The sequence below is a fragment of the Drosophila simulans genome, chromosome X (genome assembly GCF_016746395.2).
Source record: "Drosophila simulans strain w501 chromosome X, Prin_Dsim_3.1, whole genome shotgun sequence".
In the NCBI taxonomy this organism is placed as follows: Eukaryota; Metazoa; Arthropoda; class Insecta; order Diptera; family Drosophilidae; genus Drosophila; species Drosophila simulans.
The window spans coordinates 3308844-3326476 of record NC_052525.2 but is presented as its reverse complement, the minus strand read 5'-3'; the positions used below and the strand labels follow the sequence as shown (position 1 = coordinate 3326476).

Genomic DNA, 17633 nt, shown 5'->3' with positions numbered 1-17633 from the left:
AAGAAATATGAATAAATGTATGAGTATCATAAATTAAGAAATACACATTTTTGTTAATTTGTTAAAGGTCACGGATTGCCTTAACTTAGTACATCTAGAAGTAGTACATTTCAGCTAGAAAGATGTCGAAATTCGAATCCTTTTTTCTCGGCCTGCAGTTAAACGTTAGATGACATTTTCAACACTCAATCAATAGCGGCAGAGGAGAGAAAAACACGGAAAAACTTTATCGGACAACTACGAAAAAGGCGGAGATGGAAAAGTTTACTGTCTGCTGACAGTTTTGCGGTTACCTGTTGAGGGGACAGCGGCAGGAGAAGCGGGAAAATGTTTGGGAATTGGGTGGAAATTGTGGGGCTATTGTGCCGCTATATTGGAAAAGTTTTTTTTGTGTCTGCCCACTTAAATGTTACAAATCAAATGGCAACTAAACGAGCACAGAAAAATGCGGGGTAAAAACGGGGATGCGGTTTTTGTGGTTCGAGGGGACAATGTTCCTCACCGAGCAAGTGGCCAGCGGAAAAAACAAGTAATGCAGGCCAAGCCTTTGCCTTATCCACAGCAAAACATTATGTTATGTTTCAAATAATATTAATAATGTATTTATTTATATATTAACCTAATTTGTAAGAGCCTGGTGTTATGCATTTTAATGGGCACAGTAGTTGCTACGACTTGGGTCTAGGCAGTTGAGTTCCTCTGAAAATTATCTCTCTGTGTAGTGCAATGTCTGCTCCTGGTTCTGGTCCCCTGACTTTGGCGCCACACAATTTTGTGGCCACATTGATGTCGCCCACAAAATGCGAAAGTTTTACTTTCATAGCCCGACCCCCCACACCCCCACTGCCGAGCCTCTGACCCCCAGTTTCCATCTCCTCCCTATTAGTTTTCAGTCCCTTTTGAACCACGCTCCATCTCTCTTACCAACAAACACTTAGCAGCTTTAAAAACTTTGTAGTTCTATGCATATTAACATTACGCATACGACATGTAGTTCATAAGTTCATGGAGAGACGGATATTAGAGAATTAGAATGGGGAAAGCGGTCTTTTCTCCCGTTTTCCCTCGATTATTAGCATGTGAAAAGCGGGTAAGAAAGAGAGATGTGCGAAACTAAGGGAAAATTCCCAGCTAGGTGATGTGCAATCAAGCTGATTGAACTTTCGATTATGTTGAAGGGGTCAAATATGAGTGGTCTAAACTTTTTCGGTTGACACAAAAGTTGTTCACAACATTTTCGTTGAAATTTATATAATATTTGTAAGCCACAAGCTACTTGAGTGAAATTGTGTGACCCACAAAACAGATTACCAAAAGTAAACTTTTTGCCTTTCTTATGTATTTATTTTTATATTTATTTATATATATTTTTTAAGTTATTTCTATACTTTTTCTAATATTTTACAAATGCGAAATGTGAATTTTTTCTTACTGTATACTCAGCAGGATATTTCTCCTGCTGAGTGTTTGTACCTTTCAGTGGTCGTGGGCCTTGCGCTCAACTTGTCAACGCATATAAATTTCGCAGCGCACTAGAAAATGGTGAAAATTGCTTTAGAGGGTGGTGATAGATGGTGGGGGGGTGTAGTGAAAATGGGCGGAGGGAGGTAGGCGTAACACCTGCAAAAGCGCACGTTGAGCAGCTGTAAAAACACAACTCAAAAGTTGGCCAGGGGCGCTCTTTTCTTGGCAACCAAACCATGCGGCTCCCCACCTCAACTTTCCTGAAATGCCGCTCCTGAATGAACATCCTTCGAGGGACCCATTTGTCTTTTTGGTTCAGTGACCTAAGCAATGAACGCACTTCCTTTGGCTGAGTAAAGGGTATCTGATAGTCGAGTTGCTCGACTCTCTTTTGTTGCAATTTCAAATTAACTATTAGAGAGACGAGGTGTGAACTTGTGTGGCCAGCTATGTGGGTATTTACATTATATACTTTCAAGCCTGGAATTCTGGAAAATACATACAATGAACAACAAATTCACACTCTCTTTCATTGGAAAATTACAGGAGTGGCAACGATTCTTGCGCTTTTATTTTGGCTGAAAGCATTTCAATAAGCCATTCCCTATGCCTCTTCCATTGCAGATATTATGGTCGATATTTGGCAATAAGACATATAGTAGATAGGTTGAAATGACTTACATACGACCTATTTAATTTGTACTTCCCGATTTTATACGCAGTGCACGTTATCATTATGTTCCCGTAATGGCAAATCCATAGCCACTTTAATCCTCGTCACAATAAAGACAAAAAAGTGGTGGAAGATAGCAGAAGTAAGGATCTAATGCGCCATTTGTGACATCAATAAAAACAAACAAAAATCAGAAGGACGCAGAATTCCGCACATATGAAGAAAATAACTGAGTTCTATTTACTTCGGTTTCATTTTTCGGCTCTGTTATTAAACGTAAGAAGTGAACATTTAAGGAAAAACACACAATGAGATATATTTTATTTAATAACTTTCTAACAAATCCAAAAGATGAAGTAATCATACTTGCAATCGCAAATATCGACTAATATACGTATTATATATATAATTTAACTTAAGAGCAATGAACTGATATCTTTGATCAAAAATTCAATTCAACTCAACTCAGGTGGATTTAGCAGCCACCAATGAATACATCAGTGGACTTGAACGTATTTATCCAATTATCATAAAAAGATGAGGAAAAAATGTAGAAACGAAGCGTAAACACTGAGTGCAGAGCAATTTCTCATTGAAATGAAAAATTCGAAAAGATTTCGCGACCGTTGCTCAGGCGTATAAGAGGGCAAATCATTTCCGCTGCTCCAAGCCTCCGAACCACCAGTTACCCAGTTTCCCAGGACCCCATAACCTCAGATCCCCAGATTCAGGGCCCAACGCCCCACTGCCCCACAATAGGCCCTATAACATCCCTTGGGCAGACAGGACAGACAGGACAGGACTGAACAGTTTCCGTTTTCCGCTTTCCGTTTCCCGTGCAAATATGCGAACTGGGAATGGCAAAAGCCAGAGGCGGAGGCCAAAAGGGTTGCGAAACAACTGCGCTGGGTTTGTCAGCCGAATCGAAGACGAACATACCTAGTTGTTTTCAAACAGGTTGTTTGGAAAGCATATTATTTTGAGACACTTGCTAGCGATTTTTGAACCTATGATTTACCTACATTACAGTTTCCCATTTGTTGACTTGATTTCAGCTTGGCTAATATGCCTCCTGCCAGGGTATCAACGAATGGGCCGAGTCCCAGCGCTGGTGGCCTAAGTTGACATGATTTGAGCCGGGTTCAGTTACGGTTGGGATCTGGTCTAGCCGGCTTATTGGTCAGAGCTTGTCGATGATGTCGATGGCTTTTATGCGGAATGTTCGTGTCCGAGGGTTTTCCTCTCGTCTTCCATCTTTTTTAGCGTCTGTCTGCGTGGGGTTTTCTTTTTTGCTTGCGCAATGTCACGCAGAAGGCCTGCACTTCTAACCACTTTACCGGCCTTCGGGAAAACCTTTAAAAGCGGTAAATCTGTACCTGGCCTTTCCGAAATCTTTAAGGATTTGTCAAGGGCGTAAGGTGTTTTAATCCGATAAAATTTATTTCTTTAAATATTTCAAAGGCAGAGTTACTAATTGCTTTAGTGCATATTTAAGACTACTTGTAGAGTAAGCGTCGGTGTGCTTGAAACGAAGATATTTAGGACTTTCCCCATTTTCCCCAAGCGCCTGCCGCTTTCCCATCTTTTATGGCCTCGTAAACAGCACATAACACTAAACAGCCTGCCGAGGGCGGGTTCTTCTTGGCCAACAAAGAGGAACATACACGAAATATGGAAAAATAAGAAGTTGTATTTCGGAAAAACTGGCCGGAATGTGCGTGTGTGAATAAAATAGTTTTCGAGTATCCATTTGCATATTTAAACGGGTGAACTAAATGCTTTTCACAGCCTCCGGTTTGCCTCCCTCCGTTTGCTAATGGCTTTCCTTTATACATACTCGTACACTTTTGCCCGCCCGTCCACTTGTCGCACATGCCAAGTATTTGTATTTAATTTTTCATGTGCTTTCATTAAATAATAGAGAAGCGGGAAATGCTGGACGAAGCTGCAACAGCTGCTGTCCTGCTGTCCTGCTGCCCTGCCGGAATAAAAGGACGAAGGACCAACCCACACCATCTCAACAAGCTTCTTGTTCGTGGTCCCTTCGGTGGCCAAGTTTATTTAGGAAAATTCCTTTATCCAAAATCCAGGGGGTGTGTGGGGGAACGCTTTTGGCTGCGATGGGGGAATTCCATAGCCACTTTCCTGATTTCCATATATACGTAGCTATGTGTATGTATGCCATGTATATGCGCATTTATGTATTTATATCGAATTGAGTTTTTAATTAAATCCGCATTTCCTCTTCAATGAGCTATATTTACAAAACGCCGTCAGATAGCTTTGAATATTTTTAGCATTTTATATTAGTATCCTTTCAATAAATGCCAGCTGATTTCTATGGCCTTTGAATATACAAACATACTCGTACGTTTTCTTTCCATTCCATCTATTTATACGACGTAATCCGTGGTGAAAGGTTTCGACCCTGTCATTGGATTTGTTATTGCTGAAAGGAAATTTAGCTACGGAAATGTGCACTGCTATACAACTAAGTTTCATCATCAAAAGAAAATGTTGCTTACCAAAAAAATTGAAATAAATCTTATTTTTTAATATGATTTTTCTTATATATCAAGCCTAATAGTTGATCTTTTAAGTGCCCCATCATCTGCTTTGAGGATTTATTTGCAATGCAGGTGGCAGGTGGCTTGTTGCAGAAATGGAATTTAGAGGAAATTACAACTTGAGCAAACGCAATTTCGGTTTTAATGTTGACATTAATGTGGCAACGTTTACGCGGCAAGGAGCTCGTTCAATTGCCCAACTATTTGCACAGCTTTTGGCTTGGAACCCGTCAAAAATAATAATAAAAAGCGAAAAACAGCGTTGTAAAGTTGCGTGAAAAATGTTGCAAAAATTCGGTGGCAAATGTTGATGGCTTTGCCTTTCGGTGGCAAGTCACCATTTCATATGCGATTCCTGTGTTGATTGCAATTTCCGCGGTCGGGCCAAATGTAATTTGTTTTGATATTTCTATTTGACGGATCTCTGGTTTTTGGTTGCCCCCAAAAAAGTTGGTTGTTGTGGCGTCACAAAAACGTGGCATTTAAGTGCTTCGCTTGGGCTGTCTTTATTTATTCGACTATGGTCAAAATATTCTGTTAACAATTTTTGTAGCTGCAAAGGAAATTGAAACGTTCGCAAACAGCTTCGTTTTAGGTAGAGGCTCCAGCTTGTCGGCCATTGTCATTTACTGCGATTATATGTTGCACACGATGTCCCTTTCTAATGATGCCGCCATGTGGCGCCTGCATGCCCCTTCGTTCCTGCTGACCTGTTTCACACCTCTCCCAATGTCGCAGGTCACTGGTGTCAATGGTGCCCCTTTTCACCAGATTTCCCCACACTCACCACATTCATACATATGTATGTATATGTACATATGTGAAAAAGGCATTTAAGTTTGGGTTTAGCAGGGCTTCTAAAGTTCTAAAACTTAATTTAAGTTTAAAAATCTGTGATATTCTTAAGAATATTAATCAAGACCTCAATGAATTCAATCCTTAAATATATATTTAATTATATAATAAATTGCAGATTAAATCAGGGCATTAAACAGCGAAATTAGTGCATTAGTTAGTCGGCATCTAAAACGAGCCTTCTTCTGGTTATTTTCATTTTTATGATGTTTCTTCATGTGCCCCAAGGCAACTTTATTAGCCCTCTCTGCCTGTCTCTGTCTTCGCCTGCCATCTCTTTCGAAATCCACGCAGTCGAGGACATTAATTTAATCGGCATGTCATTTCATGTTCAAAGTTTTACACCTTTGCGACAGGAGGCAGGATAACCATAAAATGCCTCTTGGCTTTGTCCCCTCCCCATCTCAACCTGGATTTTCCCCCGTTTTCCGGCTTAATTCCCTTGTTTGGGCCATGTTAAATGGGGCTGGCACAAGCCAGGAGGAATCCGGCAAAGTTTTCCACTGAAATTAGTTAAGTTTTTACTCACTCACTTTCTTAGTTGGCATCCGTGATTGCGGGCATCAAATGGGAAACGTATCTGCAATTAGAAATCGAACAGTTTTCGCAATTATACGCTATTTATTTATTCATAAACGCGGCCAATCAAACATTTACTAGATCGCTATGGAATTCTGTGAAAAATTGATTTCCGTTCAATTGCGCGTGGCATTCGCCAATCATAATTGATGGTGGAAAACGCAATGGCAATCCATCCATCAATGGTGAAAATCAGAGAAATGCTAACGGATTGGAAAATGCAATTATGTATATAATATTAAATAGTTGTAAATAGTAAGTTAAGCCATATTTTTGGGATGCGTTGCAGTTTTGCCAGCGTAAGGACAAATCACAATTAAGCAGCAAGTTTAATATTGTTTTTATTTTTTTTACGATGCTTGGCATAAAAATTCGGATTCTCATTTTTGGTTTATCGCTTTGGTCTCAGTATCTCAGTTTCAGTATCCGTCTTTTTCTTGCGGGCAATATTATCGTTAACATTTTTCTGGCTTTGTTGGCCGTTGCTTGATTTTTGTGAGTTTTATTATCCAAAGGCACATGGTTGTTGTTCTTGCCCGCCCATCGTTTGTTATTTATTTTGTTGTTGCTGTTGGCAGCTTGTTGTTTATGTTGTTTTCGCTTATGTTTTTATTGACAGTTATGACAGCCATTTGTGCTCGTTGTCATTGCAGTTTTCTTTGAAATTGTCGGGCGATAAGTGGGGGAAATTCATTTTGAGTTTCTTCGTTTCAATGAAAGCGAACCGCATATAGTAGTCTTCTTGTCATACCCATTCGTAAATTCGCAGCTATTCAACTTCGATTCCACTGATTTATCTTTAAGTAACTTAATCTTGAATTTTGAAGACACCCAAGTACAAAATGCATCTCTATGGTTACCACCATTAAAATGCAACCGCAATAATATCAAATATTATTGTGAAATGCTCAAAAGCGTGGGTGTATGGAATTAAGCGAGCCAAGCCACAATTAACTGATGTTGTTGGCCATGTGGCATATGTACATCTACATGCATGGCAACAATCTTGGCCGCATTTTGTGGCTATGGCAACGATTGTGCAGCTCATTAGAATGGAGGAGGGTAGTGGGCGGCTTCCACCGCAAAATTCCATCAACAGATGCAAATGAAATGGCAATTTGCAGCGTGTTCGCACAGCTACGGTCAAAATAATAGTAATGACCCGTTGCTCAATTATCCTATTTTCAAACAAAATGCGGGCTGGGGTCCTTTAAGCTCTTGACAGGTTTTTGGAGATCCCAGTACAAATGAGTTTTTAAGCCAGCATTTTCCAAACACGTATATCCACATGATAACAAAGTAGTAGAATCTCTATTATATTAGGCACATTTCAATGTGTTTGTTGTGTTCTTGGGGGCGTGGCTGGGAGGTCGTTACTTCAATTAGGCGACACACGCATAATGTACAATCTTCCAGTTCTGCAAAAGGCACTCAAAGTAAACGAAAGGCAATGGGAAAAGTTGCTGCTGGGCCAATATGCGTGGAATTGCCTAAAAATGTGTTTTTGGCTATGTCCGTCGAATGACTTGCACACGTCGTCCTGTGAATTATCCCATATCCTGGACAGACCCTCATGATTAGAATAAAATGTGGCAGCTGTGAGATATGAGTGCACGTACAAGTTGAGTCCGAGGCAGCAGGACAATAATGAAGGCCGCATAAAGTGCAGGGGCGTGGCAGCTGACACTCGCACGCTTTTACACTGCCAGAAACCGGAGAGATAGTCAGAGAACAATTAAAAGTTGTAATATATCTTTTTAGCGCATCGTAGTAGAATAAATCCGCAAAAGTTTCAGGCACTTTAAAAGTAACATTTGCCTCGATGAATGCAATCTAAGTGTTGGAAACGTAATTTACTCTCTGTGTAGATCAGGGATACTTAGGTTTTTGTGCCAGTCACCCCGAACTCCACATTTTGACCCTCCCATATGTAATATTATAAAAGTTACTAGTTTTTTGTTTGCTCATATGCAAGTTGCTTCCAATGCCTTAGCACCCTTTTCCAGGGAATTTTCTATTTATCCAACACAATCAAGAAAATGCTACATCATATAAATTGGACAGCACCCAATGGTAAAGTTAATCACTTTCGAAACAAGATTTATAATTTTGTCTTACTACCGACAAAAATTCAATTTCAGCATAGGTATCCACTATGTTTTATGGCATTACCTAATAACATAAAGGTAACAGCATAGTATTGCCTATGTCATCACAAAACCGAATGGAACCCAAGAAAGTCAGGTCCTCGGCGCATGTTTCATTATTTTTTATGCTCTCACATTTCGAACAGAGTCTGGAGTCTGTAGTCCGTAGTGAGGACTAATCGAATCAGTCGAACGACTTTATATATATTTGAATAATCAAAGCGTCTACTGTTGCCCATTCCCATATTTTCCTGATGAGTCGAGGGAGAGCCCGATGGAATTGGTCCGAAAGGAGAATGGGCTGATGGCCGTATGTGTCACAGCCAGTGCTGTCAACTAGAATATATCGGGGTAAACTATGCTCTTTTGGGGTAAACTATTATATTAGAAGGATTTCTTCACTTTAAATCTGTTAAAATATTAATCGATGGACTTCTAAATATTTCGGTTAAGTAAAAATGCAATTTTAATAATTAATTTTCCTGTGAGAGGAAGTCGATATTATTCACTAATTATTTATATTTAATCCAATATACTGAAAAAAAGGCAGATATCTTCGAATATGGACAAATCGACACCACTGCCGCACACGCATTTCATTTCGATTCGCCTTTTTTGCTCCAAGTGCCACTTGAGCCACTCAAGTGGGAAGGTTGGTGGATACTACTATATATATACACACATACATATATGTGTGGATAAATGAGTGGGACACAGATCCCCGTGGTTATTCCTGCCCCTTTCTGCCACCCAAACGATATATCGAAGTGTGAAAATCCGGGCCAAAGGCAAATGAGCAATCGATTCGGGGAAAAAGGGCTTCAATTGAATATGAATTGACTGTTGGATTAATACAGCTTAAGTCCCAGCCTTAATTTGTTGCAACAAACTAAGCGAAAATGGAATGTAAATTGCCCCGACAAAGGACAATATCTCTATTCTACTCTAGTTCCTTGGCCCGTTTTTATGGCCTCCAATATGCGGACATAACCATAAAACACAAATACCCAACCCAACGAAACCCAAACCGAACCCAAGCCCAACTTCTACTAAATCCAATAGAAACAATACGAATGCGAGGGTTTTGATATGTGGAGAGCATACATATGTGCCGCTAATGCCCCGCAAACGATGACGCGGGGATAAGAAAAGTCAACAGAGGTTTTCCCGGGAGTCGACGCGCCCGATGACCTCCGAGCGATAAACTTAAGTTTAATGGAAATCGAAAAATGTGCAAACAGCAATGGGGAAAATTTGAGCGCTCTTGTCCGACGTATGCATGATGTTGAAAATTAAATGAAAATATTTATATAAAAAATGGGCACTCTATATACACTCTTTATACTATAATTAGTAGTGTACATAGAAGAATTTGTTATAAAACAATGCTATTCGCTTAAAGTTTTTCTAGTTTTCATTGCCCCATAAACCCCTGCCACTATTGCAAAAGGACAAAAACAGACAAGTCTTAAAAATAGAAAATATATTGCCAGTGCTGGGAAAAGTCGAAAAAAACAAGAGAAGATAAAAGAACATAAAGAAGAAAAGGAAATCGGGGGTTAGTCTGACCACAAATAATTACAACCAAATTGCAGTAGCCTCTGCTGTGCGATTTTCCCATTGCCCACACCCCAGTTTGGCTTATGCTCTGATCCTCATAGAAATGATAAGCCCTGGAAATGAACAAAAATATAATAAAAGCAACCTAAAAACCCAAATGGAAAATTGCCAAAAAGTGCTCACAAAACACACAAAATAAAAAAAAAACAAAGTAAAAATATAGCCAGACATGGAGGCGATTTTGGTAACCAATTTAGTGATAAAGTTATTCCCAGTTGGGAAACAATTGCGGGAGTTAATAAAGTAAACATGGGGCAGCAAATTGGAGCATCTTTAATATACATAAATTTTGAGAATGGAGCACAGGAAATACCCATTAAGCCCATTAAAATGATTGAGTTGAATGAACTAGAAAATTGTGTTTTGTGTATTTTGGCCCTAGCTTCGGTGACGAGTCCTTGACTTTGGCCAGCTTCAATTGATTAGCCGCTTTGATGGTTTGATTGATGGCCATCTTGCGCAGGACACGTGCCGTCAACACAAACACCAATTACTTATATAGTTTACCCATCCAGATATTTCTCTGTTTTCTCACCTTCTGGTTTTTATGTTCCTTTTGGGCTTTTATCAAATGAAGTTCTATGTACGTCGCTGTTCTAATAAAAATGGCTCCACTTCAAGCGCCCAAATGAAAACGCTTGCAATGAGCATTGTTTTCCTTTAAAAACTTCCAGCCTGCAAAGAAATCATTTTCGAAATGATTCACAAACGTTCTTTTCCCACTGCAGTTGGCGTGGGAGCGAGAGGGCGCGAATAAGGTACTCGACGAAAATGAATGGCTTACAGCTGCTTAAACCAACTTAAAGAGTGAAGGACACGCTGGCGGAGGGTCCTTTAACCGGACTGTGGAGCTCAGTCACAAAGATAAACAGCCAACAAATTAAACTGAATTAAAATTGTGTAAAGTTGTGAGCGAGAGGCTCTCAAGCGGCGAGAATGGGTTAAGCGGTAGCAAGGGGTTAAGGTCAGGTGGGGAGGAGGTCCTTTGGTTGCTATATAGAGTATATAGAGCATCGTGGGCTAACTAAGATTAATGAGCTGGCCACGGACGTCGACAACTTCGAGGCTAATGCCAATAAATGTGAGCAGGCGGCTGTGCCTTTTGTTTTGTTTTTATTTTAATCCGATGATTTATAAACGCTTCGTGTTCTCGCTTTCTTTTTTTCGCTTTCTACAAAATTCAATCATGAGCAAGTGCGGCTGTGTGTCCCTCAACTAACCGCTGTCAGAAGCAGTTAAACAATTGAAGCCATATTTAGTTAGCATTTTGACTAATGTCCCGGACCAAACCCAAAACTTCACTTAACTAGACTGACTGATGGACCATTTGATCGATGTGTTCCAGTCAAAATACTTGCATAGAGAAAATATATTTGTAGGGCAACAGCTTGCAGGAAAACAATGACGGCTGGAGACCGACCTCGAATGAAGTGAGCCAAAGTAATTAAATCAAACGGAATGAAATGGAGTATTCGATGTTAATGAATTAATTAATGGGTGCCTAAAGAGTATATTAGGTTTTTTTTATTTTTTGCAAAAAGGAGTTGTCTTAAATCTTTAAATCCTTTAAATCTCGTAGCGATATTGGGATTTTAATGAAAGTGATAACATTTAAATGACGGATCTGTGATATAAAATGCACGCATTAAAATGACACCACAAGCTACAATTTCAAATTCAACAATTTAATGGCTTCCATTCGCCGTTTTTCATGTTTAGTGGTTTATGACTGTCATTTGCCTGATTACTCAGGTGAGTCCCAGATATTAAGCACTAAAAACATTGACGAACAGCATTATCCTTAATGCACTGCAACAAAAAGCTGTGTCGAGATAATAATTTAACAAGCTGGCTTTATATATTCATGGTTTATATACCCGTTATTTGCAGAGCAATTGAATAGTACTAGCTAGTAAAGTATATAAATTCATAGTATATAGTATTGTATTTATAGTTTTCAAATATTTTTTATTCCCAATTTGTGGTTGAAAAGCTTTGCGTTTGTATATTAATTATAAGCAGAGCACATGATAGTCGGCTACAGCATTTTATTTATTCTTTTTTGTACTGATAAACACTTGCGAAACTTTTCACAGCTACTTTCGTCTCTTTCTGGTCGGTCAGTCTGTCTCTGTTCAGCACTATCGCTGTCGCCGAGTCGTGAATTTTATTGAGTGAACTGTGAGGAGCAAAATCCAAAGGACAGCCAGAGATTGTCAATTGTGCAGTCACTTTGTCTTCTGACACTTTCAATGATGGCCACCAAATGCATCTTCAACCCCGTCGCCCCCGCTCATCGTCACCATGGCGGTACCCCACTTGGCGGTACAGGGTTTCCATTTAAATTGTTTCGTTTGTTAAGAGAGCACGCACAGCATTTAATGCGAAAATTCACTGGAATTTCGCACACAACGCAAGCGGATCAGACACTGGAGCATGTCGACGTGGTGGGGGGGCGGGGGAATCGGGGAAAACGGGCGGCTAAGTATGCAACATTTGTATGCAATCCTATTTCCTCACAAAAAATGTATATAAATGCAGAGCAGAAATATCCATTTGTGAATTGAAGAGGCAAACTGAGGCAAATTGAGTGAGGATTTGCGAGGCAAAATGGTTTGCGGAAATTTTCAGAAGAGCCAGTGTTGTAAGACCTAATCCTGTAGTTGGTTTCGCATAAAATCCTATTATTCATATTCTTTCCAAAACCCAAACAACTTACTGTTACGATTTTGTTTATACTCATACCTATGAATATGTTCAGAAATTTAGTTTGGGCGCGTTACTTAATTTCTCGCAAATGGATTCTCCTTCAGTTATAGTATATTGATATTGATTTGGAGCCAGGAAAAAATGGTAAAACAAAGAAAAATCGAATGCGGAAAGCTTTTAACAATTCGCGCGCACCCCTCGTTAAAAGAAAAATCCCCTTTTATGTCCGCACCCCTTTATAGGCACGCCCCTGGTCCTTAAAAGCCTGCGAAGGATCGGCAGGATGCCACTTCGACGCAGTTGTCAGCCGAGAAGTGAATTTAAGTGACAGCTGTCTGCGGCAACGCTGGGGGCGGGCAAACAGGTGCCACGCCCCCGGGCCATCACTCCCCACGCTCTGTGTACAATATTCACTGGAAAAAACACTTGGTCTCCACGAGAAACCTATTATCACTTTAATCGACAATATCAGTTAGGTCTAAAAACGGTGATATGGATCCTGGATCCTTAATATCCTTAATTTTTGCAACAACTTTAATTCTGCACTATTAATATGGTATTTTGAAGTCGCGGCGAACTGATTGAATTGATTGTGATTACATTTCCACAGTGTCTTGCGACTGACATCCATTCTTTGGCATCCTCAGCGCTGTCGCTGCGCGCGTGTGCAAGTCAAATTATGTGGAAATGAATTATGACCCCTCCTCTCCCTCCGTGGAGAGCAGTGTTTCCCCAGCGGAGGCGATGCCAAAAGCCACCGAAAATGCCCGGAAAAGCGTTTACGACGGAAAAAGCCAAGCAATGTAGAGCGAAGTCTTCACAGCAGGAGCTTGCACTTGGGCTCATTAGCCTTCAACACACAACAGTGGAGCAAAAGGTATTTACTTGAAATATAGCACGTTGATATTGATTGCTTCAGGAATATATTGAAAATATCAATTACAATTGGCCCATCTATCAAATATTATGAATACCTGCATTTTACGCAACATTTTACCAAAAAAAATGTTATAATATATCGAATCCCTAGATCGCGTGTCACGGTGCCACCTTTTTGTTGGTTGTTACAACGAGAACAGATTGCGATGGGGCAAACTCCCGACTATTATTAATACTTTGGCAAGCTCCATTCTCGCAATTTGTAAGCGGCTTTTTCTGTTCGCTTCGTTTCATTTTCATTTTGCACATTCACACGTTGCGCATACGCCGCGTGGCCCGCATGATTTATGCCACCAATTATCAGCCAGTTATATGTAGAGGGAGCTATTGTTATGCTACAAAATACGAAATCTAATTAGCCAGAAAAAGAAAATAGCCGAACAAACATAAACAGAGGGCATCTGGCAAAAAACGAAGGGAGATTTTTCATTCATAAAATGCAGAGGGCAGAATCGGCACAAAACTTTCGGTTCAGCTATGCAAAAATTTTAAAATTTCAACTGCTTTTTTTTCGGCGGAAAGGGAGCGGAGCAAAGGGCCATAAAAATATATTTAGAAAGTTCCAAAAAGCACGTTAAATGTGTAAAGAACAGCATCAGCAACAGTCGACAATGTTTTCCTAACAACGTTTGTAGCCCCGAAGCTGGAAAATCGCGCGGGGCTAGATTTCGTGAATTTTCAATGTGTTTTTCTTCGTTTTTTCTATCTTGGCTGAAATGGCACTAAATAAGTTAGTTAGTCGGGTAGCATCGAAAATTGCCACCTGATGTGTATAGTGACTCTTGGCTTGTATTTTCAATGAATGTATTTCAAAAGTGTATGAATATGTAAATTTGGTCATTTAAAATGGTGACTGCATTTGATAGTATCAATGAAGTAAAACTCATTTTCAGCTTTTGCAAGCTGTTATTTTTTTGTTTCAAATGGGGCTTCTACTACTTTTTATACAACCTTCATTAGCAAATTTAAAATGCCCAAGAAAAGCAACAACAACTGCACACAAGCTTTCAACGCAAAATGTCAATAAAACAATTTACACTTGCGGGGGTCGTGTGGGGGTTGCACAAGTTTTATTTGTCCTTTATCTTATTTGCTCCGTTTGCTGTCAAGTTAAAAGCAAACCACAGGTTAAAAAAAATCAAACAGAAAAGAAAGGTAAACTCGGTTGCCAAGCTAATTTGTAACAACAAAAAGTGTGCGGGGTATGCCGTGGGTTAAACGGCCCCTCCAAAGCCGCCCACTTAACCCCCGAGCTGCACTCCTTCACACTCCAGGGACTGCAAGGATCTCACGCTTGAAGGCGATTTGTGAGTGGCGTTTCAGTCTGTTGTGGTTTTTATAACCGGCAACAAGGTGTTACACATGTCACTGTTTGTGCGGGGTCCACACCCGGGGTCACAATATTAGCAGCGAAATGAAGGCAATACGGAAAAATGTATTTCAATTAAAAAAAAAAGATTCTATTTAAGCTAAATTCTATTAGGCCAGCTAAAACTGTTTACATATATTTTTGGTCAAATGGATTTATTTACATTAATCCTTTTCTTTACAACTCTTGTAAATAAGCTAATTTTGTGATTTTTTTTAAACGTAAATATCTCGGATATTTAGTGCTGCTTTGGACAACAGTGTGTGGACGTATCCTGTCTACATTTAATGGCAGCTTGCTTCTGTGTCATTCGAGTAACTTTGTCCTCGCCACCGATGTCGCTCCCCTTCCGCTTTTCCCCGGCTTTTCCGAAACTTGTTTCATTTTCCACATACTTGGACGCATGTGAGAGTGTCGTATCTCGTTTCACGGCGCACGGAGCATGAAAAGCCCCTTGCCGCCATCATCATCATCCATCCCGACCGCTTCCCTTCATCTGCCAGCGAAAATAACCGAAACGAAGAAACATATTTGGTTTTGGTCTCTCGCAGTTTTTCGCTCAGTGTGCGGCGGGCGAATTAAAGTGCCTTGCAAATATTTGTGCCAAAAAATTGCGTACTTTATCGAACAAACTGGGGAACGATCAGGTGCCATCACCCATCGGCACGTAGCTCAATCAATGCGAAACCCGACAAAACCAAAACCCCTCCTCACCAAAAATTGCTGCCGTCTCTGGCGTTTATTGGACTGCAAAATGAAGTTGGCAAAGTTTCGCCCGAAAGGATACAGCCACTAAGCGTACCAGCATAACCCGCAAAAAATTCAAATTCAAATTCAATTCATTCAAAGTTTTTCTTTAGTTGTTGAGAAAAAGTTTTGGAAAAACACGAGCAAGCCCAAAGAAAATGCAAAGTTCTTAATCAGAAAATAGTACATTTTATTAAAGAATTATTAATCAAATTAAATTTATCTTCATTGCACAGTAAGTGCTTTTTATTTTCCCTTCTAACACTTGTCCCTGTATCTTTTGCAAGTTTAAACATTAAAAGTGTTGACTGTACTGGCCGTAATCAATTTGGGATCAGCAAACTTAATTTAGTCTTTAATTCAGTCGGACAAGTCTACTTCTTGGCATATTTGTTGTGTCTCCCAGGAGGGAAAATGGTTTGGGGGAAAATGAGGCATAGGTAGCCAAAGGTTGCGACAAACTGGCAGCAAATACAAATATTTGCCATAAGGGGCCAAGAAGTTGGACCCGGATCGTCGGGATTTCCACTCCTGACCAGGCGACATAAAAACATAATCCACATAAAGCTTTTAACGTTTCGTAACAGTGGCATTGCACCAAAGCTGCAAAAAGGTGGAAAACGGGAAATCCCGGCTTATATAAGGCTAACAAGATATACACACCTCTATTAAAAAAAAAAAAACACACACACACACACCCACATACGAGCGTAAAATTAAACGCACATTTCAACATATAATAATGTGCAGTGTCCAGTGGCCATAGAGTAAACTTTTTGGCACAATAAACTGAAAATATTTTCAAGCATTTGTTGACTGCAGGCAAACAAAGTTTTTAATTAGAATTTGATTGTTATTTAGAGCATTAAGCACTGGGAATTTTATCAAGGAAAACAATCCGAGTTTATATGTAATTCCAGATATAAATATTTAATGATAAATTAAGACTACAATCGTAGCTCGCAACTAGGCAAAAGGGTTAAACAAAAAGGCATTAAATATACAATATAACAACTAAATCTCTGGCTTATATTGTATCGAAGATAACCAAATATAATTATTCTAAGTCCACTTAATGGTGTTTCTATGGCCAACAAAGATAGATTGTTTTTCGATTTTATTTTATACTTTTCCATTGGCAAACAAAGTGGCTCAAATTGAATTATTTCTTTATTATTTGTGGGCAATTCAATCGTATTTTGGCGGCTTCTTTTGGCCGCCTTTTGTTACTACTTTTCACATTTTGGGACTCGGATAAGTGTGGTGGGGGAAATGCGGAAAAGGGAGTCGGCAGGAAGTGGGCTGTTTGATGAGTGGGAGGGATTAACTTTTGCCTGCCGCAAAACCGGCAAAACCTCAATTATCAACTTACAGCAGACAAAAAGGCGCTTAATTAAGTGAAGCTTCGAACGTGCCTCGCCATTTTCCGTTCCGTTTTCCCCGTCATGGAAAATGCCTTCGATCAGGAGCTAGTAAAAACCCACTCCCCCCGCCCATTTGGTCGACCCTATTTTCCGAAAACTCCCCTACCGCCCATGTAATCTTAGACGTGTGTCGTTGTCAGAAGTTTTCTCTTTCTGCTTTTCCGCTGAGTCAGCCGAGGGAAAATGGCAACGTAATCTATGCACCATCCATGGGCGGGGTGGGGCAAACTGGGGCGGGGGTCTGGGTTTTTCAGCGAGAACTGAGAACTGTCATTTGCCATTGAGTATAGTTGTTATTACTGTTATTATAGTTTACACACACGCATTTTCCAAATGATACATTGTTTTATATTCATGGCGAAAGTGCGGGATATCAACGATCATATAGGACAGACTGTTAATTTTACAAAAATTAATACAACTTCAATAAGAAGTTTGGATGCCCAAAAAACGTTGAATTTACCCTTAAATAGAAATGAGATTAAAATGTTTTGATTTTAAAGGTTTTTACAAGCATTATATTATTTCACACTTGACCAT

The 17633-nt window shown here is 39.8% G+C and overlaps 1 protein-coding gene across 3 annotated transcripts in view; it reads right to left on the bottom strand.

The window, feature by feature from the left end:
- LOC6725030 (allatostatin-A receptor) overlaps window positions 1-17633 on the bottom strand; it is a 68637-nt gene that overhangs the window by 27289 nt on the left and 23715 nt on the right. For 2 of the 3 annotated variants that reach the window (XM_039297961.2, XM_039297960.2), the window contains exon 2: window positions 6093-6139. The gene's annotated coding sequence lies outside the window, so the exon portion shown is untranslated. Of the gene's footprint in view, window positions 1-6088; window positions 6140-17633 lie in introns of all 3 variants that reach the window. The other variant, XM_016173354.3, reaches the window with a different exon arrangement.